The sequence below is a fragment of the Chiloscyllium plagiosum genome, unplaced genomic scaffold (genome assembly GCF_037043375.1).
Source record: "Chiloscyllium plagiosum isolate Xiang-an unplaced genomic scaffold, Cpla_swu_hap1 HiC_scaffold_46, whole genome shotgun sequence".
Classification (NCBI taxonomy): domain Eukaryota; kingdom Metazoa; phylum Chordata; class Chondrichthyes; order Orectolobiformes; family Hemiscylliidae; genus Chiloscyllium; species Chiloscyllium plagiosum.
Window position 1 is genome coordinate 60,813,332 of NW_028270184.1, and position 23,045 is coordinate 60,836,376.

Here is a 23,045-nt window from a genome sequence, read left to right on the forward strand (position 1 = left end):
CCTGGGAGTACATCCAGGCAAGTTACTTGGGTGGGACTGAGAAATAAGGAAGAGATGACCATCTTACTGGGATTGTATTATAGACTCTCTCCCAATAGTCAGCGGGGAATTGAGACACAATTTTACCAGGAGACCTCAGTTATCTGTAAGAATAATATGGATGCAATGATAAGGGGTTTTAACTTTACCAACATGGCCTCGGAGTGCTGTAGTGTTAAGGGCTTGGATGGAAAGGTATTTGTTCAGTGTGTACGAGAACATTTCAGATTCAGTTTGTAGGATGTACCTACTAGAGAAGGAACAAAACTTGACCTGTTTTCTTTATTCATTCACAGGATGAGGCTGTCACTGGCTCGTCCAGCATTTATTGCTTCGTTTAACTAGAGGGCAGTTAAGAATCAACCACGTTGCTATAGGTCTGGAGTCACATGCAGACCAGACCAGGTAAGGATGGCATTTTCCTTCCCTAAAGGCAGATGGGATTTCCCAACAATTGACAATGGATTCATTGTCGTCACAAAATTAATTTTTCCAGATATTTATTGAATTCACGTTCCAAAATCTGCCGTGATGGGATTCAAACCCATGTCCCCAGAACGTTATCTGGTTCTCGGGATTAACAGTCTAGCGATAATTTCACTCCATCATCACTGCCACTTAGAAAATGAGGCAGGGTGAGTGACTGAGTTATCAGTGGGGCAGCACATCAGCACCAAAGATCTTGTGGCTTAGTGGTTAGCGCTGCTTCCTCAGCACCAGGGACCTGGGTTTGATTCCAGCCTCAGGCGACTCTGTGTTGGAGTTGGCACGTTCTCCCCAGTGTCTATGAGGGTTTCCTTCGGGTGTTCCAGTTTGCTCCCACAGTCCAAAGATGTGTAGGTTAATGGGATGAACCATGTTAAATTTCCCATAGTGTCCAGATGCAGTAGATGAGGTTTTGGGATGTGCAGAGAAATCTCTGCCTGATGTGAAAAGATACTTTTCGGGTCTTGGACAGAGGTCAGAGGGAGGTGTGGCCGCATGTTTTACATCTCCCGTGGCGGCAAGGGAGGTTAAAGGGTGTGGAGCATGGTTTGGTGGGAGGGGGTGGGCCTAACAAGGGTGTTGCTGAGGGAATGGTCTCTGTGGAACGCAGATAGGGGTGGAGAGGGAAATATGTCTGTGGTGGTGGGATCCGACTTTAGGCAGCAGAAATAACAGAGGTTAATGCACTGTATCTGGAGATTAGTGGGGTGGAAGGTGAAGATTGCAGGGTTATAATCTTATTGTGGTTGAAGTGGTGGGATAAAGGTGGAGGTGCAGGAAGTGGAGGGTATGCATTGGAGGGCATTGTTGATCAAGTGAGAGGGAAATTGTGGTCTTTGAAGCAGGAGGCCTTTCTGGGATGACCTGGGGTGGAATTGCTCCTCCTGGGAGCAGATATGGCAGAGGCAGAGGAATTAGGAGTACAGGACCACGCTTTTATACTTGAGGGAAATCAGGAGAGCAAAAAGAAGACATTCAATAGCTTCAGGCACTGGTTTAAGTCGAATCCAAAGAGATTAAACAAATATATCACAGACAAAAGATTAACTGGACCAGAGAATAGGACACCTTAAAGATCAACAAGGCTGTCTATGGAACCACAGGGAGTGGGAAAGATGTGCAAATATTTCATGTCATTTTTTACTGGAGAAGGATATGGAAACTCGAGAGTTTGGAGAAATAAACAGAGATAACTTGAAAAGTCTCCATGTTACAGAGGAGGTGGTACTGGATGTCTTAAATGGCATCAAGGTTGATAAAGTCCTGGGACCTGATCACGTGTATCCCAGAACTTTCTGGAAATCTAGAAGTGGTTGTAAGGCCTCTCCTGAGATATTTGTATCGTTGATAGCGACAGGTGAGGTGCCATTATTTTAAAAAGGTGGTAAGGAGAGGCCATGGAACAAGAGAACAGTGAGCCTGAAGTCAGTGGCAGGCAAGTTGTTGGAAGGGATTCTGAGGGACAGGATATCCATCTATTTGGAAAGGTAAGGAATGATTAGGGAGAGTCAATGTGGCTTTGTACATGCACAATTGTGTCTCACTAACTTAACTGAATGTTTTGAAGTGACAAAGAAAATTGATGAAGCCAGGCGGTGAATGTTGTTTATGTGGACATTCAACCATGTTCCACAAAGCAGACTGGTTAGCAGGGTTAGATAACATGGAATGCAGGGAGAGCAAGCCATTTGGATACAAAACTGGCTTGAAGGTAGGAGACAGAGGGTGGTGATGGAGGGTTGCTTTGCGGACTGGAGGCCTGTGGGCAGCAGTGTGCTACAAGGATCGATATTGACTTGGATGTGAATGTGTAAGGTATGGTCAGTCGGTTTGCAGAAGGCACCAAAATTGGAGGTGTAGTGGACAGTGAAGAAGGTTAGTTCAGAATGCAACAGGATCTTGATCAGATGGGCCAATGGCGCAAGGAATGGCAGATGGAGTTCAATTTAGACCAATGTGAGCTGTTGGATTTCGGAAAGTCAAATCAGGGCAGGACCTGTACACTTAATGCTAAAGTCCTGGGGAGTGTTGCTGAACAAAGAGACGTTGGAGTGCAGGTTCATAGTTCCTTGAAAGTCGAGTCACAGGTAGGCGGGGTAGTGAATGCAGTGTTTGGTACACTCCCCGATATTGGTCAATGCATTGAATGCAGCTGTTGTGACGTCATATTGTGGTTGTGCAGGACATTGATTAATGCTCTTCTGGGATTCTGTTTTCAGTTCCAATCTCCCTGTTCTCGGAACGATGTTGTGAAACTTCAAAGGTTTCAGAAAATGTTTGCAAGGACTTTGCCAGGGTTGGACGGGTTTAGCTATTGGGAAATGCTGAATAGGCTGGGACTATTTTCCCTGGAAAGTTAGAGACTGAGAGGTGACCTTATAAATGTTTATAAAATCATGATGGACCTGGATAAGGTGAGCAGTCAGGGACTTTTTCCCAGGTTCTGTGGGTTCAGAACTAGAGAACACAGGCTTAAGATGAGTGGGAAAAGATTTAAAAGGGATCATTTTTCTCAATGAACAGAATTATCAGAATCTGGAACATTCCACCTGAAAACGTGCTAGGATTTGAGTCCATAAGGATTTTACAGGTTAACATTATGAAGTGGGTGATTGGGACTAAATCTGACAGTTCCTACAAAGAAATGAAGTGCAATTTGGATCAATCTGTGCTCCCTCTCAGGCCACAAAAGACCCTGAGCCTCCGGTTGCCTGCCACTTTAACACACGAGCGTGTTCCCTGGCCACCATCTGTCTCATGCTTAGGTGCAGTGTTCCAGTGAAGCTTGATGCAAGCTGGCAGAACACTCCAGAACATACCAAATGGACCATATTTCAAGGACTGCAATTTCTCCTCTCATGTGGTCGACTCCAATGCCCTCCAGTGTATCTCCTCCACTTCTGACACCACTGCCCTTGAACCCCACCCCTCCAACCCTTAACTCACACACATTGTTTTATCACATTGCCTGCCATTACACACTACCCACGATTAACCATTAATTGTCTCCGTTGACAGCTATTCCCCACCGACATCACTCCACGATTGGAGCTGCCAAGGGCACAAACCTCTTGAATATCCTCCATAACCCCCTCTGTCCTCCATTAAGATTGTTGGGCCTCTCCTGAGATATTTGTATCATTGATAGCGACAGGTGAGGTGCCATTATTTTTAAAAAGGTGGTAAGGAGAGGCCATGGAACAAGAGAAAAGTGAGCCTGAAGTCAGTGGCAGGCAAGTTGTTGGAAGGGATTCTAAAGGACAGGATATACGTGTATTTGGAAATGATTAGGGAGAGTTAAAGTGGCTTTGTTTGTGCAAAATCGTGTCTCACTAACTTGAGTGTGTTTTTTTCTTGAAGAAGTGACAAAGATGATTGATGATGGCAGCCTGTGAACGTTGTCTCCATGGCCATTGAACAAGGTTCCACAAAGGAGACTGGTGAGCAAGGTTAGATAACATGGAATGCTGGGAGTACGAGCCATTGATATACAAAACTGGCTTGAAGGTAGGAGACAGAGAGTGGTGATGTTGGGTTGCTTTGTGGACTGGAGGCCTGTGAGCAGCAGTGTGCTGCAGCAATGGATATTGGGGCCTTCAATAAATGACTTGGATGTGAATATATGAGATATGGTCAGAAGGCACTAAAATTGGAGGGGTAGTGGGCAGTGTAGAAAGTTAGTTCAGAATACAACAGGATCTTGATCAGATGGGCCATTGGAACGAAAAATGGCAGACTGAGTTCAATTTAGATAAATGTGAGCTATTGTATTTTGGAAAGCCAAATTAGGACAGGACTTATGCACTTAATGGTAAAGTCCTGGGGAGTGTTGCTGAACAAAGAGACCTTGGAGTTCAGGTTCATTGTTCCTTGAAAGTAGAGTCGCAGGTAGGCAGACTAGTGATGGTGGTGTATGGTATGCTTATATGTATTGGTCAATGCGTTGAATACGGAAGCTGGGACGTCATATTGTGGCTTCACAGGACATTGATTAAGCCATTTCAGGAATTCTGCTTTCAGTTCGAATATCCCTGATCTGGGAAGGATGTTATGAAACTTGAAAGGAGTCAGACAAGATTTGCAAAAACATTGCCAGGTTTGAAGGATTTGGGCTACAGGGAGAGACTGGGGCTATTTTCCCTGAAGAGTCAAAGACAGAGGTGACTTTATGGAGATTTATAAATCATGAGGGGCATGGATACGGTGAACAGCCGGGGTCTCCCCCCCCCCCCCCCCCCCCCAGGTGAGGTGGGTCGAAAACAAGAGCACATGGGCTTAAGTTGAGAAGGCAAAGATTTAAAAGGGATCTGAGGGGCAACGTTTTCAAGCTGAGTGTGGTGTGTGTGTGGAATGAGCTGCCAGATGAAGAAGTGGAGACTGATACCATTACAACATTTGAAAGGCATCCATGCATGGGATGGGTTTTGAGGGATAGGGCCCAATAGCTGGCAAATGGGACACCAGTAGTTTAGGATTCCGAGTCGGCATGAACGAATTGGATCGAAGGTCTGTTTCTGTGCTGTCCATCTCTATGACACTAATAAATTAAATGTGTTCCTCTTTTGTGGAGAGCTAGCAGAAGCACAGATAATTGTCCTTGGAGCTGAGACGGTTAAGCAGTGATTTGGACCAGTGCAGATTTGTTTCCAAACAATTAATTTGCAGAGAGAGAGGAATTGTAAGCACGATCACAATTTTTCGTAACTACTTTCAGGTAACTGGCAATTAATGCAGAGTGAAAATGGGAACATTATTTCACTCAGTAAGTTCTGCGCACCTGGAATAGGCTGAACGGCAGCTGGACACAGATTCAGCAGGTGTTCTCAAGCAGATTTATAATTTTACTTTTTAAGGAGAGACTTAGTGGGCTTTGGGCAAGTGAGAGGGGAGTTGGGACATATTTGCAGCATCTCCAGAGGGAGAGAGTACAGTCCCAATGGGCTGAATAGCCCCTAGCCCCTGTGCTCTGTGATACTGCCCCATTCACTGTGAATGATGAAACTCATCACAGGGCAGAGAGAGAGAGGATCCCACCACTTACCTCACAATGGGGCCCGGCTGATTGATCTCAAACAAGTACACTGTTTCGGAAAGCGTCGGAGGTCACACTCTCAGGGGCATATCGCACTGACAAGCAAGGTACTGGTACAGAGACTGGCTCCAATGTAATGTGAGGTATATGAGGTTCCTGGTGATCGATGGTGATAGGGGATTCTCTGGTATAGGGCACAGACTGCCGTTTCTGCAGCTGACAGTGAGACATCAGAATGGGTGGTACCTCCCTGGTGCCAGGGACAAGGATGTCTTGGAGAGGGAGCAGAGTATTCTCAAAAGGGAGTATGATCAGTGGGAGCTCATTGTACATTAGTACCAATGACATCGGAAGAGGAAAGGATAAGGTCCTGACGAGAGAATATAGCAAATTATCCTGGAGGATAAAAAGTAGGTCTTCGTGGGTAGTAATATCTGGATAACTCTTTGTGCCGCATGCTAGTGAGAGTAGGAATAGCAGGATAGAGCAGATGAATGTGTGGCTAAGGATCTGGTGCAGGGGAGAAGGATTGCCATGTTTGGATCATTGGAATCTCTGCTGGGGTAGAATTGACGTGCATAAGGATGGATTGTACCTGAATTGGAAGGTGTCTAATATCCAGGCAGGGAGATTTGCTGGTGCTACTCAGGAGGCATTAAACCAGTGAGGGAGTGGGGGGTAAACCTAAAGAGATAGTGAGAGAAGAGGTGTGTCTGAGGCTAGTACAGTTGAGAAGTTAGACAGTCAAGGCAGGCAAGGGCAAGGCACAGAACGAGGTGGGACAGAGCAGTTTCACTGCATTTATTTCAGTGCAAGAGGCCCGACAGGGAAGGCAGATGAGCTGAGGATATGGTTTTGAACATGGAACTGGGATATCATGGATATTACAGAAACGTGGCTCAGTGATGGATAGGACTGGCAGCTTAATGTTCTAGGGTATAGATGCAATGGGAAGGACAGAAAGGGGGACGAGAGGAGGCAGAATGGTATTTTGGATTAGGGATACCTTTATGGTTGTGCTCAGGGAGGATATTATTGGGAGTATTTCCAGTGAAGTTATTTGGATGGAACTGGGAAATAAGAAAGGGATGATCACCTTGTTGTGGTTGTCTGCTTGGGTTTCGTCTGGTTGCTCTGGTTTCCTCCGAAAGTCCAAAGATGTGTAGGATGGGTGGGTTCTCCACGCTGAATTGCCCATAGTGTTCAGGGATGTGCTGGCCAGGTGGATTGCTCATTGGAATTGCAACGTTATAGGGGTAGGGTAGAAGGCTCTGATGTTCAGTGTGGATGTGATGGGCTGAATGGCCCGCTTCCACGCTGTCTGGATTCTCTGATAATTCTACTAGCTTTAAAATAGTTTCAGAAAATAATAGACCAGATCTAATAGGTAGGGACAAATTGGACAATTGTGATGGCACAAGGTAAGAACTTGCAAAATTTGTTTGCGGCAGGTTATTTCCAGGGAAAGGGATGTCTGTAAAGGGGGAGCATAAGAACATAAGGAAGAGGAGCAGGAGGAAGCAATCTGGCCCCTCAAGCCTGCTCTGCCATTCAATAAGACCAGGGCTGATCTTTTCATGGCCTCAGCTCCACTTTCCTGCTCTTACTTGTAACCCTTAATTGCTTTCCTGTTCAGAAATCTACCTTTTGCCTTAAAGTCATTCAAGATGAAAGCCTCAGCTGCTTTACTCAGCAGCAAATTCCACAGATTCACAACCCTTTAGCTGCAGAAGTTCCTCCTGAACTCAGTCCTAAATCTCTCCACATACACCAACCCTCTCAACTCCAGGCCCAAACTAGTGACCCTCATCTGCACTCCCTCCAGTGCCAGTACATCCTTGCAGAAGTAAGGAGACCAAACCTGTACACAGTACTCCAGGTATGGCCTCACCAGCACCCTATGCATGTTTTTTAGAATAGGTGGCATCACGTTTGCAGCTTGCCAATCTGTCGGAACTGTCCCAGAGTCGAACAAATTTTAGTGAATAATCACAAGAGCATTTGCTATTTTCCCCCGCCATCTCTGGGATGCATTCTATCAGGGCCAGGAGACCCATCTACCTTTGGGCTCTTAGCTTTTTCAACAGTACCTCTTTACTGAGAATGATTGATTGTTTTGATGTCCACATCTGCCAATGCCTCCATACGCCTGTGATAATGTGAGTACAGACACAGTATTTTCCTGTTAAGGCCAAGGCTGGTAGGTGTAGAGAATGCTGCATGACTAGAGAAATTGAGACTCTGGTCAAGAAAATGAAGGAGGGATATGGCAGGTATGGAGAGCTGTGTTTGTGTGACTCCCTAGAGGAGTATACTCTCGGGAAACCAGGAGAGCAAAAAGAGGACATGAGATAGCTTGGGAAATTGATTTCAGGAGAATCCAAAGAGATTCGACAAATATACAATGGACAAAAGAGAAACCAGGCAGAGAATAGCAACCCTCAAAAATCAGTAAGGCTGTCTATGGAACCGCAGGCGGTGGGAGAGATTCTGTCAGTATTTCACATCAGTTTTTACTGAAAAATGATATGGAAGCTAGAGAGTTTAGAGAAATAAATAGTGATAACTTGGTAATTGTTCATATTATAGTGGAGGAGGTACTGGATGTCTTAAAAAGCAGAAAAGTGGATAAATCCCAGGAATCTGAGCAGGTGTATCCCAGAACTTTGTGGGAAGCCAGGGAAGTGATTGCTGGGCCCCTCGCTGAGATATTTGTATCATCGATTTCCACAGACAAGCTGCTGGAAGATGGGTGCCATTATTTGAGAAAGTTAAAAAGCACACACCAGGTTATAGTCAAACAGGTTTAATTGGAAGTGTGCTTCCGATTAAACCGTTTGGACTATAACCTGGTGTTGTGTGATTTCTAACTTTGTACACCCCAGTCCAACACCGGCATCTCCAAATCATTATTTGAGAAAGGTAGTAAGGAAAAGCCAGGGAACTATAGACCGGTGAGCCTGAAGTCAGTGGCAGGCAAGTTGTTGGAAGGGATTCTCAGGGACAGAATTTACATGTCATTGGAAAGGCAAGAAAAGATTAGGGATAGTCAGCATGGCTTTGTGCATGGAAGTCATTAACTTGGACTTGAGAAAGACACAAGGCTCCACGTAATAGACTGGTTAGCAAGTTCAACACCATAGAATACAGGCGGAACGAGCTATTTGGATACAAAATTGGCTGGAAGATCAAAGAGTCATAGATGTACAACACAGAAGCAGAGACCCTTCGGTCCAACCAGTACATGCTGACCAGATATCCCAACGCAATGTAGTCCCACCTGCCTGCACCTGGCCCATAACCTTCCTATTCATATACCCATCAAGATGCCTTATAAATGTTGCATTCGTCCAGCCTCCACCACTTCCTCTCGCAGCTCATTCCATACACGTACCACCCTCTGTGAAAACGTTGCCCCACAAGTCTCTTTAAAGTCTTTCCCCTCTCACCCTAAACCTATGCCCTCTAGTGCTGGGATCCACCACCCCAGGGAAGAGACTTTGTCTATTTATCCTATCCATGCCCCTCATGATTTTATATACCTCTATAAGCTCACCTCTCAGCTTCCGACGCTCCAGGGAAAATAGCCCCAGTCTATTCAAAATCTATTCAACCCCCAGCTGAGCTCAAATCCTCCAATCCTGGTAACTTTCTTGTAAATCTTTTCTGAACCCTTTCAAGTTTCACAACATCCTTCCAATGGGAAGGAGACCAGATTTGTACGCAATATTCCAATAGTGACCTCACCAATGCCCTGTACAGCCACAACATGACCTCCCAACTCCTGTACTTAATGTTCTAACCATATGCCGCCTTCACTATCCTATCTACCTGCGGCTCCACTTTCAAGGAGCTATGAACCTGCATTCCAAGGTCTCTTTGTTCAGTAACACTCCTCAGGACCTTTCCATTAAGTGTATAAGTCCTGCTAAGATTTGATTTCCCCAAATGCCACTCCTCAGCCCATTCACTCATCTGATCAAGATCCCGTTGTACTCTGACGTAATTGTTTTCACTGTCCACTACACCTCCAACTTTGGTGTCATCTCACTAACTATGCCTGCTATGTTCACATCCAAGTCATTCATACAAATGACGAAAAATAGTGGATCCAGCACCGACCCTTGTGGCACTCCACTGGTCACAGGCCTCCAGTCTGAAAATCAACCTTCCACCACCACTCTGTCTTCTGCCTTTGAGCGAGTTCTGGATCCCAATTGGCTAGTTCTCCCTGTATTCCATGAGCTCTAACGTTGCTGAGCAGTCAGTGTCTTGGTGGAGGGTGCTTTTAGAACTGGAAGCCTGTGGTGAGCAAAATGCTGTCAGACTGGGTGCTGGGTCCACTGCTTTTTGTCATTTATATCAATAATTTCCATGTGAATATAGGAGCTATGGTTAGTAGGTTTACAATAGACACCAAAATTGGAGGTGCAGTGGACAGTAAAGTTACCTCAGAGTACAATGAGACTCCGATCAAATGGGCTGAGGAGTGGCAGATGAAGTTTAATTTTGATAAATGTGAGGTTCTGTATTTTGGAAAAGCAAATCAGGGCCGGACTTCTACATTTAATGGGAAGGTCCTGGGCAGTGTTGCTGAACTAAGAGATCTTGGAGTGCAGGTTCACAGTTCCTTGAAAGTGGAATCATAGATAGCTGGGTAGTGAAGAAGGTGTTTAGTATTCTTGCCTTTATCGGTCAGTGCATTGAGTACAGGAGTTGTGACGTCATTTTGCGGCTGTACAGGACATTGATTCAGTCACTTCTGGAATTCTGCTTTCAGTCCTGGTCTCCCCACTATCGGAATGATATTGGGAAACTTGAAAGGATTCAGAAAAGATGTGTAAAGATGTTTCCAGGGTTGAGGGATTGAGCTATAGGGAGAGGCTGAATAGGCTGAGGCTGTTTTCACTGGAGAATCGGATGCTGAGGGGTGACCATAGAGGTTGATAAAATCGTGAGGTTCATGGATAAGGTAAACAACTAGGGTTTTATTCCTGTTTCGGTGAGTCCAAAACTAGAAAGCACAGGCGTGAGGGAAAAGATTGAAAAGGGATATTAGGGGCAAAGTTTCAAGCTGAACGTGATACGTGTATGGAATAAGCTGCCAGAGAAAGTGTGGAGGCTGGTACAGTTACAACATTTAAAAGGCATCTCATTGGATATGTGATTGGGAAAGGTTTAGAAGGTTATGGGCCAAGTGCTGGCATATGGGACGAGATTAATTTAGGATATCTGGTCGGCATGGACAATTTGGACTGAAGGGTTTGTTTCTGTGTTGTACATCTCTACGACACTAATAAAATAAAATTAAGGTAGGTTTCTCTTTTATGGAGAGTTAGCAGAAGGTCAGACAATTCTCCTTGGAGCTGAGAAGGATAAGCAGTGATTTCGACCAGGAGTTGATTTGTTTCCAGGATATTTCATTTATAGAGAGACAGAGTGAGAGATTTTTAACGTCACAATTTTTAGTAACTATTTTCAGTAACTGGCAAATAATGCAGGTTAAAAATGTGAAGATTATTTTACTCACTAAGTTCTGAGCATCTGGAACAGTTTGAAAGACAGCTGAATACAGATTCAGTAGCTATTGTCAAAACAAATTTGAAATTTAACTTTTTAAGGAAGGATTTGGAAGGCTATGTACAAATGGGAGGTGAGTTGGAACTGACTGGTACCATCTCCAGAGGGAGAGAGTACAGCCCCAATAGGCTGAATAGCTCCCAGCCCCTGTGCTCTGTGATACTGCCTCATTCACTGTGAATGATGAAGCTCATCACAGGGCAGAGCTGTAGATATGTACAGCATGAAAATACACCCTTCGGTTAAACTGGTCCATGTTGACCAGATATCCCAACCGAATGTAAGTCCCATTTGCCAACACTTGGCACATATCACTGTACACCCCTCCTATTCGTATACCCATCCAGATGCCAAATGGTATAATTGTACCAACATCCTCCACTTCCCCACAGAAGATTTCATACACGCACCAACCTCGGTGGGAAAAAAAATTGCCCCTCTGATCCATTTTAAATTCTTCCCCTTTCATGTTAAATCTATGCCCTCTCGCTCTGGACTCCCCCACTCCAGGGAAACGACCTTGTCTATTTATCCTACCCATGCCCCTCCTGATTTTATAAACCTCTATGAGGTGACCCCTCAGCCTCTGATGCACCTGGGAGGATCCCACCACTCAGGTCACAATGGGGCCTGGCTGATTGACACAGCTTCAGACCAATAGGAGAGTTGGCGTGATCCTCCAGCCAATGGGAGTGAATGAGGGGTGGGTCCAGCAGGCCAACACATGGCCATCAGCCTTGCAGGCGCAGTGTCACTGTGAGGGGGGACTCAGTGAGTGTGAAGGGAGTGGGAGAGACAGCAGAGACTGGGAGAGAGGTGGAGTTAGTGTGGACTGGGAGGGTTGATAAACACTGTTTCAGTCTGCTGGACCTGAATTAGATACTCCGGATAAATTGAAAGAACTGTGGATGCTGTAAATCACACACAACAACTGAAAGTACTGGAAAAGCTCAGCAGATCTGGCAGCATCTGTGAAGTGAAATCGGTTCGCATTTTGGATTCGGTGACACATCCTCAGGAACTGATGCTACTGAGAAAGAAATGTTGGTTTTTTATGCAGAAGGAAGGTGTTAAGGAGTAAATGATAGGGGGGGATAGAGTCCAAAGAGAGAGATAAGAGCAGTTGGACAAAAGAGTAGATAACGATTTGGCTGGGGCGCGGGCGGGAGGGGGGGGGGGGGAGGGTGAATAGCTGTTTATGGGGACTGTTAGTGGCTAACCATAGGTAGTGTGTAATGCCAGGCTATGTAATAACAAGGCCTGGTGTGTGGGGTAAGGGGCAAAGACACTAGGACGTGGGAGAGTTCAGGACCTAAAATTATTGAATTTGATGTTGAAGCCAGAGGATGGCAGGGTCCCCGACTGGGAGATGAGGTGTTGTTCTTCCAGCTTGTGTTAAAGTGTGGCACTGGAAAAGCACAGCAGGTCAGGCAGCATCCAAGGAGCAGGAGAATTGACATATTGGGCATGTAAGCACTTCATCAGAAATGTGGGAGTTGGGGGAAGAGGGCTGAGAGATAAATAGGGAGAGGTGTTTGGGATTGGGGGAAGGGAGCTACGATGAGACTAGGTAGATGTAGACGGGGTAGTGGTGAGAGGGTGGAATGGATAATTGGGAAGGAAGATGGACAGGTGGGACAGTTCAGGAGGCCAGTGCCAAGTTGGAGGGTTGAATCTGTGATAAGGTGGGGGAGAGGCGATGAGGAAACCTTTATGCCGTGTGGTTGAAAGGTTCCAAGGTAGAAGATGAGGTGTTCTTCCTCCAGGCGTCGGGTGGCTTGGATTTGGGGGTGGAGGACACCCAGGACTTGCATGTCCTTGGCAGCGTGGCGGTGGTGGGAATGCAGCCGAAGTGGTCGGCCACAAGGCGGTGGGGTTGGTTGGTGCATGTGTCCCAGAAATATTCCCTGAAATATTCCACAAGTTGGCGTCCTGACTCCCCAGTGTAGAGGAGACCACATTGAGGGCAAAGGACACAATAGTTGACGTGTTTGGGTGGGCAGGGAATTTTCTGCTGGATGTGGGAGGATCCTTTGGTGCCTTGGATGGAGGTGATGGGGAGGTGTGGACACAGGTTTTACATTACTTGCAGTGGCAAGCGAAGGTGCTGCGAGTGGAGGATGGGTTGGTGGGGAGCGTGGACCTAACGAGGAAGTCACAGAGGGAATGGTCTCTGTGGAATGCTGAAAGGGGAGGGGAGGGAAACATATCTCTGGTGGGGTCTGATTGTAGGTGGTGGAAATGGCAGAGGATGATGTGTTGTATCTGGGTGGAAGGTGAGGAGTGGGGGGATCCCATCCTTGGGGTTGGAAGGGTGGGGTTCAAAGGCAGTGGTGTGAGAAGCGGAGGAGAAAAACTGGAGGACACTGTTGACCACATGGGAGGGGAAATTGCAGTCCTTGAAATAGGAGACCATTTGGCATGTTCTGGAGTGTTCTGCCAGCTTGTATCAAGCTTCACTGGAACACTGCAGTAAGCATGAGACAGAGATGTTGGACAGGGAACAGTCTTGTGTGTTAAAGTGACGGGCAACTTGAAGCTCCGGGACCTTTTTGCAGCCACAATATAACTCATCAGTCACCATTTCCACCACAGCCACTCAGATGCTACCAGGTTCCTGTCTCCTCCACTAACAGCTTTCCACCCTCCCACCAGATCGTTATTCATTCCTTTGTCTTTCCAAATGTTCCTGTCTCTCTTTGCACTCTGTCCCCACCTATTATTTACTCTTTAACCCCTATCTCCTGTAGTACAAAGATGTGCAGGTTCAGTGAATTGGCCCAGCTAAATTTCCCGTAGTGTTCAGGGATGTGCAGGGGAAATGGAGAGTAATAGGGAGGGGAATGGGTCTGGGTGAGATGAACTTCGGAGGGTGGGTGTGTAATTGTTGGGCCGAAGAGCCCGTTTCCACGCTATAGGGATTCTACTTTTCCCAGCTGTCTTCGGTTCTGATGAAAGGTCACAGAACCCGTGATGACCCTTGGTGTTTGCAGGAGGCGGAAAGGGGAGAGTGGCAGCAGAAACCGGATGAGATGTATCAGTGTAGACTGGGAGGATTTAGTTACACTCTGTGCAGGTCGTTAATCTGAATTAGAAACTCTTGGTCCCACGTTTGCAGCAAAGGGGAAAACAGCTGTGGGCCTCAGGCAGTGAGAGGTCCTGGGTTATGGCCGCCATCTTTATTTGGGGCAAGGTACAGCAAGGCGCATGCACATGTCCTCTTTTGGGGGGGGCAGGGTGATTTCAAGAGGAGTGTTTTCACATCAAACACATACCAAGAGAAGTGCTCGCCTTCACTATACACCTTGCACTGACTGTGAGCTTTGTTTTGCGAATTCATTTTATAGGATATTAATTGAGAATAATTGAGACTGGGATCTCAAAAACAAGTTTCTACCGTCAGCGGAGTCAGCAGGATCTGAATATCATTGGCATTTAACTGTGGAACGAGAAAGGTTTGTCTGTTCAGTCTGGGAAATATCACCAATAGTTTTGTCAAGCAAAAAGCAGAAAGATGTTCAAGTTCATGGTCAAATCACCCTTTGGGTATGTGTTCAATTCTTGGCGCTGCAGCTGTGGCAGGAGGTATTGGCCTGAGAGAGAGCACAGATTTATCCAAATGCCAGATTTAGTCCCAGTCACCCACTTCATGATGTTAACCTGTAAACTCCCTACTTCCAATTCCCTGCAAGCTTCTCATTGAATTTCCTTGTGGACTCAAATTCCAGCAACATTTCAGGTGGAACATTCCAGATACTGACAACTGTCTGTTCATCCAGAAACTGCTGAAGTCCATGTTGACTCTGGGGTTACAAAGGGCTAAACTGAAAGATGAGATGCTGTTCCTGAGCTCCCATTGAGATGCATTAGAACAGTACAGGAGGCTGAGGGCAGTGTAGTTGTGAGCAGACAGTGAAAATGACAAGGCTGTACTGAGAGTGCTGCTTGGCTCAATGAGAGTGTTTTGGAGTTGGGTGTAAACAGAGTGAGGTGAGGCAGGGAGAAGGTGAAGCTGAAACTCAAGTTTAGTTCAGGCCATTCAGTAATTCACGCGGTCCCAATGGGAACAGCGAATTTCTCAGTGATACCTGCGGAGTATTTAAGTTTTTAAAGTATGACATATCTGCTGAAGTAAAGATTTTTTTTATTATAACGTACATGTTTGAAGTGAAGGAAGGTTGCTCACTCAGTTAACTTTTCTTAATGGGAGTAACGAGATGAATGTAGAGAGATGTTGTGATAGGGCACCTCAGACCCGTGGTGTGGTCCTCTTGTACAATGTGGGAAATAAGGGACGCTTCCAGTGTGCCTGACGGCTATGTGTGCTGCAAGTGTGTCCATCTGCAGTTACCGGAAAACTGGTTTTCAGACCTGGAGCTGTGAGTGGACTCACTGTGGAGCATCTGAGAATGTTATGGACAGCATGTTTAGTGAGTTAGTCACACTGCAGGTGAGGGTTACACAGGCAGAAAGGGAATGGGTGACCATCAGATCAAGGAAAAGGCCCAGGAAGGGAATGCAGGAGTCCCCAGTCGTCATCCCCTTCTCATACAGATACTGTATCCCGCTTGGGATTCTGTAAGGGCGGGAATGGGTGGGGTAGCTTCTCGGGAAATCAGCACCAGCCAAGGTCATGCCACCACAGAGAGCTCCGCTGCAAAGAGCGGGAGGAAAGAGAGGAAACACGGCTATAGTGACAGTGGATTCAATGCTCAGGGTTAGGGCGGGCACTGCTGTGACCACAGACATGAATCCAGGATGGTATGTTACCTCCATAAAGCTAGGATCCGCAATATCATGGAGCGGCTGCAGGACTTTCTGGAGCTGGAGGTTAAATAGCCCGTGGTGGTGGAATACACAGATACCAACGACATCGCTAAACAGAGGGATGAGGGCCTGAAAGCTAGATATAGGGAGAGCAGAGATGCATTAAAATGTAGCTCCTGAAATGTAATAATGTCAGACTTACTCCCAGTGCCATGTGCTCGTGAGAGCAGGAATAAGAGGGTAGATCAGCTGGATGTGTGGCTGGGGAAATGGTGTACCAGAGAAAGGTTTAGATTTTTCAGGCACTGGGACTGTTTCTGGGTGGGTCCTATACCAGCCTGACCGGTTACCCCTGGGCAGAGCTGAGACAAATCTGATGGGGGCTTTTGCAGTTCCATTGGTGAGGTTTTAACTAGTCTGGCAGGGGGTTGGGAACTAAAGTGTCGGCTTAGATGGGTCAGATTCAGGTCAGGGAATGGGAGGTAGAATATTAGTGATGTAGTCAGCAGCTCAGAAAGCCAAAGAAAAGGAGGATTAAACGAGGATTGAGTCCCTCTTCAGCCATCAGTCCTACCATCTCAGAAATGTGAGTCAACAAAATATGGAACTGTATACATGTCGATGACTTTGTGCTTCACCAAAATGGTGGAAATCTGCAATAAGAACATAAATTGCTGGACATCCTCAGCAAGTCTGTCAGCATCTGAAATGGTGACAGATGCAGGAAACATTGCAGCCTTGAAGAAGTGTTTAGATGATCACACCAAGGTGTTACACGGAGTGCCAGAACGTGGGACTAGAATAAGTAGGCGCTTGATGACCAGCATGGATACGATGGGGCTGGAAAATTGATGTTTCGGGTCAGGACTATTCATCCGGTCTGACAAAGTGTCCTGACCCAAAACATCAACTTTCCTGCCCCTCTGATGCTGCCTGACCTGCTGCACTTCCCCAGATCAACATTGTATAAACTCTGACTTCCAGCATCTGCAGCCCTTAACTATCTACACATCGCAGGAGTCAGGCTGATGGCCCACGTTTACTCTCTCTCAATAACCAGGATAGCTCTCCTTTGGAAAGGGGAACAAAGGTACACGCAGTACTCCAGGTGTGGTCTCACCAAGGCCCTTCCAGAAAGGGATCCCTGCTCCGGTACTCGAATCCTCTCACTAGGAAGGTCGCACATCATTTACATTCTCCACTGCTTCCCACTCCTGCCTGCTTCTAAAAAGAGGGAATCTCAGAGAAACACGGAATAAAATGGGTTCAGAGTCTCTGGTATAAAACTGTTGAACACAATGCCCCCATCTTCTCCATACCGGTCATCAAGCGCATGTACCTGGTGTAATCATCTGAACACTTCTTCAAGGCTGCAATGTTTCCTGCATCTGTCACCATTTCAGATGCTGCCAGACCTGCTGAGGATCTCCAGCACTTTTTGTTTTCTCTGTTGTAGAGTACTGAAAGGGGGAATTTGTAGTTGAGAAATTCACATTGAATTTCATGTTCAGTTTTGATAGTTACTGGATCCGTGCCGATCTGGATATCATTGGCCTTTTCATCTGGAAGGAAATGTGTGCATTCTGCCTGTGGACTAATATTTCAAATGTCAGCGTGACTGGAAAAAGTACTGAGACAGCGAAGTCCATGTTAGCGTGGGGACTGTGGAGAGAAATTTCATTTCGTTTTTGAAAGTCTAAAAAATCATGGCACATTTCCCAGGAACAGTTAAGCCACAGATTGGTTTTGTATGAGGGCAATTTACCATGAAACCAGAAGACAAAAGGATTCCTGCATCATGGAAAAAGCTGTGAAAATGGGATTGTTGTAACGGAGTGAATTATCGATCATGGATTGTAATCCATTGACGTTGTCACGTCGGTTCCAGCACCGTGGGGAAACACGGGAAATGTGATGGATGCAGTGTAGGTTTTAGTTCTTAAACTGGAAAGGTGCCGAAGAAATTTACAAGGATGATGCCAGGTCTCAGGGGTCTGAGTTACAGGGAGAGGTTGGACAAGCGAGGACTTTTTTGTTTATAGCAGAGGAAACCGAGGGGGAATATATTAAAGAAGTGTATAAGGTCATGAGAGGCCTGGGTAAGGTGAATGCACTCAGTCTTTTTCCCAGGGAACTAAGGACTGGAGGGTATCAGTTTAAGGTTAGAGGAGAAAGACTAAAAGGGAAGCTGAGGGGCAACTGTTCTACACAGAGGGTGGTATGTATATGGAATGAACTGCCAGTGGAAGTGGTTGAGGCGGGTCTGTTAACAACATCTAAAGGGCATTTGGAGAAATACATGGACAGGAAAGTTTCAGAAGCAGATGAGCCAAGTGCATGGAAATAGGGTTAGCGTGGATGGACATTCTGGTCAGTATGGGCCAGTTTGGGCCAAAGGGCCTGTCTCTGCTGTAGGATTCTATGACTAAGTGCATTTGCTATTTCTTCCCCTAACTCTGTTGGTATCTTGGGATGTATTCCATCAGGGCAAAGAGACTTGTCTACCTTTAGCTCCATTAGCTTGCCCAGCTCTACCTCTTTCATGATAACTGTTGTTTCTAGGTCCTCACCTTCCTCAGTCTCCTTATCAATTACTGGCATGGTCTTCGTATCCTCCACTGTGAAGACTGACTGCTGTGTCCTCATATTCCTGAACCCTGCTGGATAGCAATAACTAGGCACAGATTCTGAGAGGTCTTCTTGGAGTCTTTATTGATGAAACATGGCAGTTACCTGGATAGTGTACATGCAGAACACCTCCAGGCAGCATCAGGTAACTCCCCGCCTGTCCGATGTGCCGCTCCCATTCTTATACCTTTGTGGTTTGTGCTTTTGAATGGACGCTGTCTCTCAGTATTGTCTCCACTGCAATGGCAGTTAAAAAGTCTAGTTCAGCTCAGCACTTTGTGGTTAAACCACACTCCCCTCCCCCCACGCCACCGTGGCTCAGTCAGGTATCTGACAGGCACTTCAGTTTCAGTGGGACTGTCTGTCGGGATTCTGATGTGGAGGAGCCGGGGTTGAGATGGGATCAACAAAGTTAAAAAACACACATTACCAGGTTATAGTCCAACAGGTTTATTTGGAAATACAAGTTTTTGGAGTGTGCTGTGATTTTTAACTTGATCAGGATTATCTCTATGGTAACAGTTAAGTGCTTCAACAATTACAAAGGCCATATGTTCCCCACACAATAGGTTCCCCTCCAGCAGTGTAAACTGCTATTCTGTCCCTGGGAATAGCTACTCATTACATTTTATCCCTGATCCCATCAAGCTTTCTGTTGATCTTTGAAGTTTTTCTAATCTCCTGGTTTCTCCTTGGTCTTTGCTAATTTGTATGCCTTCTATTTCAATTTGACAGACTCCATTATTTCCTTAGCCACCCATGGCAGATTACTCCTTTTCCGACAGTCCTTCCTTTTCACTGATATATGTTTTTACTGAGCACTTTGAAAAATTGCTTTGATATTCCTCCACTGTCTGTCAACTGTCCCACCGTAAAGTCTTTGCTTCCAGTCTACATTAGCCAACTCCTGCCTCATCCTATTGTTGTCTCCTTTGTTTAAGCACAGGATTTTGGGATTGGATTTAATCTTCCCGTTTTCCATCTGTGTTCTAAATTCAACCAGACTTCTCAAGTCTTTTTTCAGATTACGTGGGGAGGCGGTGTTTTGGGTTTCATTGCCAAAGACCTTGGCTTTGTAGTAAAGTATAGGATAGATATTCCCAACAGAGTATTCTGGACGCTGTGAATGTCCTACACAGTCGAACACCATAAATCACTGTCTCCCCTCAGTTTAAAATTGCAAAATCATTATCTCCTACTCGCTTCCTCACTATCTAAGTTTGGAACGCTAATCCACCTGAGTATCCTGCATTTTCTGAAGGTGGTGAGTTTTGGATTCAGCTTTCCACTTATTACCGTAAGAAGATAAGCACTGGGCACAGGAGAGGCAATCAGCCCTTCGAACCATCTCCACCATTTAATACGGTGATGATTGAGCTCACCTTGCTCTCAGCTGGATTTTCCTGCCTGCGCTCTCTCACCTTTCAACTCATTGCAATTTAAACATCTGTATCTTTTCATTAAGTTTGCTCATTGCCCTGGTATCCAATGCATTTTGAATAGGGAATTCCACAGATTCAGAACACATTGAGAAGGTACATTCTTCTTCATGAGAATAGAATAGAATTCCTATCGTGCAGAAACAGGGTATTCATCCATCGAGTCCACGCCAACCCTATAGTGAGCATCCCATTCAGACCCATCCATTCCCTGTAACCCTGCATTTCCTGTTGTTAATTGTCTAACTGGCACATGCGTGGACCCTGTGGGCAATTTACGATGGCCAAACCATCAAACTTGCACATCTTTGGACTGTGGAAAGAAACCGGAACACCCAGAGTAAATCCACGCAGACATAGGGAGAATGTGTAAACTCCACACAGTTGCCTAAGGCTGGAATCAAACCCGGGTCTCTGACGCTGTGAGGCAGCAGTGCTAGCCACTGAGCCACCTCTCTTAAAATTTGCTGCCCCTTATTAACCTCCCCACCCCGCAATTGGCTGAATGTATATTCCTTACATCAGAAATCGAATTTTCTAAGCGGATGTCTCAGTAAAACCCAGTGACAGCCCACATGTCCTGTGTGTCTGAATGGGGATCGGATACACAACACCCTCCACCCCACACTTTTCATTCACTTTCCAGCAACAGGTCTCCAGAGGCTTCATGGGGACTATAACTCCCACAGTCCCTGAGGCAGGGATCACACGTGTGCAGGGAAACCTGGTACTGTACATGTACAGAATGTGAATGGGTTTTGGAGCATGTGTTTTGGGTAACCAGCAGAAAGCATTCACACTGGGATTGGGTGGAGAAGGCGCACATCTGCTTATAGTATTGATCAGTTGTGGGGGATCAAAGTGCCATCACACTCACGTGGAACCAAGTTCCATCCCCAACTTATTGTAATGCTGGGAATCGACCAATGGGAAACAAAGAAGGATGTGACCCATTCTCCCAGCCTGAAGGTTTCTCTTCTGTCCAGGATCTGCCACCTCCCTTTTTGTTTCCTTTTGTTTCATTCTGCTGTTACATTATTGACTTGCAGCAACTGAAGGGAAAGGAAGTGAACCCAGAAAGGGTGCAGAGTCTAACCAGGGACGGGAAGTCGTGGCATAGATCTGTTTGTCAACAACTCCATGAGAATGGGGAGGGTGCACATTAGGGATAGTGGAGTCAGAATGGTGGGAGAGAGTAAGTGGGCTGGAGGGTTACAGCTTTGGGGGAAGAAAGGGGAAAAATATTCCAGAGAAATTAGAATTATCTGTTCTGAATTTCTAATCTGTACATATTACTTTATACAGGGTGCGAGATGGTGAAGATTTGCAGACTGAAATCTCAAAATCATGTGCAGATTGTGATTAAGTTTAACAACATTTGAAGAACCAAAGATAGAGAATCACTCAGCCAAAGTCCTGCAACACTCTCCCTCCCAGCATTGTCGGTCTCTCTGCACCAAATGGGCTGCGAATGGTTCAAGACAGCAGCTCACTACCGTGTTCTCAAGGGTAACTAGAGATGGGGAATAAATGCTGGCTGAGTCAGTGATGCCCATATCCCGGAAATGTTTTCTATCTCTAGTTGCTGAACCCCGGTTGATGTTACTGCAGGATGATGAGGGGTGCTGAATGCATCCTCCAGGAGGCAGCACCGTCACATTACCCCTGCCTACACCCACACCTTAACACAGCAACATCACTGGAACAAAAGGCAGTGAAACCAAAGGAGGACTTAGATATAGTTCTTCGAGGTAAAGTCATGAAAGGGGATTGAAACAGAGCAGGAACAGGAGGCTGGGCTGGATGGTCAGCTGTTTCCCATTGAATGGTGGAGCAGGATTGAAAGGCTGAATGGCCTCCTCCTGCTGCTATCTCCCAGATATGTATATAGTCATGGAGCCTGGGTAGGAAGAAGTAGGCAGGGATTCTCCAGGAGATTGCAATTCCACATCAGTTTTTAGTGAGGGATGGTTTGATGGATTTTATTGAACATTTATCTTTAACACAAGGTTTGTACATTTTGACTTTGAAATGTTGTAAAAGTTGTTTGCACAGCAAATAAAATTAAAGAAAATAAATTGAACTGTCTGAATATAACAGTTTTAAAGCTTTCAACCTCCTGTAAAACAAAATCCTGTCTAGTCCCGGACACCATCACTTTCCAGTTACTGAAACTCCAGGGAAATATTGCCTCCCTGTCTGAGGTTTGATTTAACAGCATTTCAGTTCTCGTTCAGTGAGCTGTGAAGCGTTCTTTTTCCCCCATTTCTCCGACCCAGAAATGTGATCACAGCAACCTTCCCACCATCAAAATTATCATTACGCCATTTTGCTTTTGGCTAACATATAATCACCAGCAGTGCAAAAGTGAGGACCGCAGATGCTGGAAACCAGAGCCTAGATGAGAGTGGTGCTGGAAAAGGGCTTTTGCCAAAACATTGATTTTCTGGCTCCTCGGATCCTGCCTGACCTGCTGTGCTTTTCCAGCACCACTCTAATCTAGACATATAATCACCAGCAGTAAACCATTTGTGTTACCAATTGAATATTTATAAACAAATCCCATTACGGGCCAAGCAAACCATTACAAGTGACAGAATGAGAAGGGACAAAGTCAAGGTAGAGTTGTGGGGAGGGGGGCAATGGTGGAGATAAAGCACTATACCTCGTGCGATGCCCACCTCTAAAGGCATCGAGAGCACTGATGCACACCACATGCTCCTTCTCCAAGGGCACAGTGCTGTGTAGCCTTTATCCTCAATCATAGAATAAAATCCCTACAGTGTGGAAGGAGAGCATTTGCCCATCAAACCCCACCGACCATCTGAAGAACATCATGCCCAGAGCACTCTTTCACTGTAACACTGCATTTCCCATGGCTGATCCACCTAGTCTGCACAATCCTGTATACTGTGGACAATTTAGCATGACTGATCCACCTGACCTGCACATCTTTGGACTGTGGGAGGAAACCAGAGCAGCTGGAGAGGAAACACACTATCATGGGGAGAATGTGGGAACTCCACACAGGCTGTTGGCCAAGGCTGGACTCCAAGGCTGTGAAGCAGCCGTGC

General features: G+C 45.9%; 1 long non-coding RNA gene across 1 annotated transcript; it reads left to right on the forward strand.

Annotated features, from left to right (window-relative positions):
- Nucleotides 1-334: 334 nt before the first annotated feature.
- Nucleotides 335-21,369, forward strand: LOC148136357 (uncharacterized). Its single transcript, XR_015754559.1, has 3 exons — nucleotides 335-444; nucleotides 18,467-18,677; nucleotides 21,277-21,369. It is a non-coding gene; the product is annotated as an uncharacterized LOC148136357 (long non-coding RNA).
- Nucleotides 21,370-23,045: the final 1,676 nt, after the last annotated feature.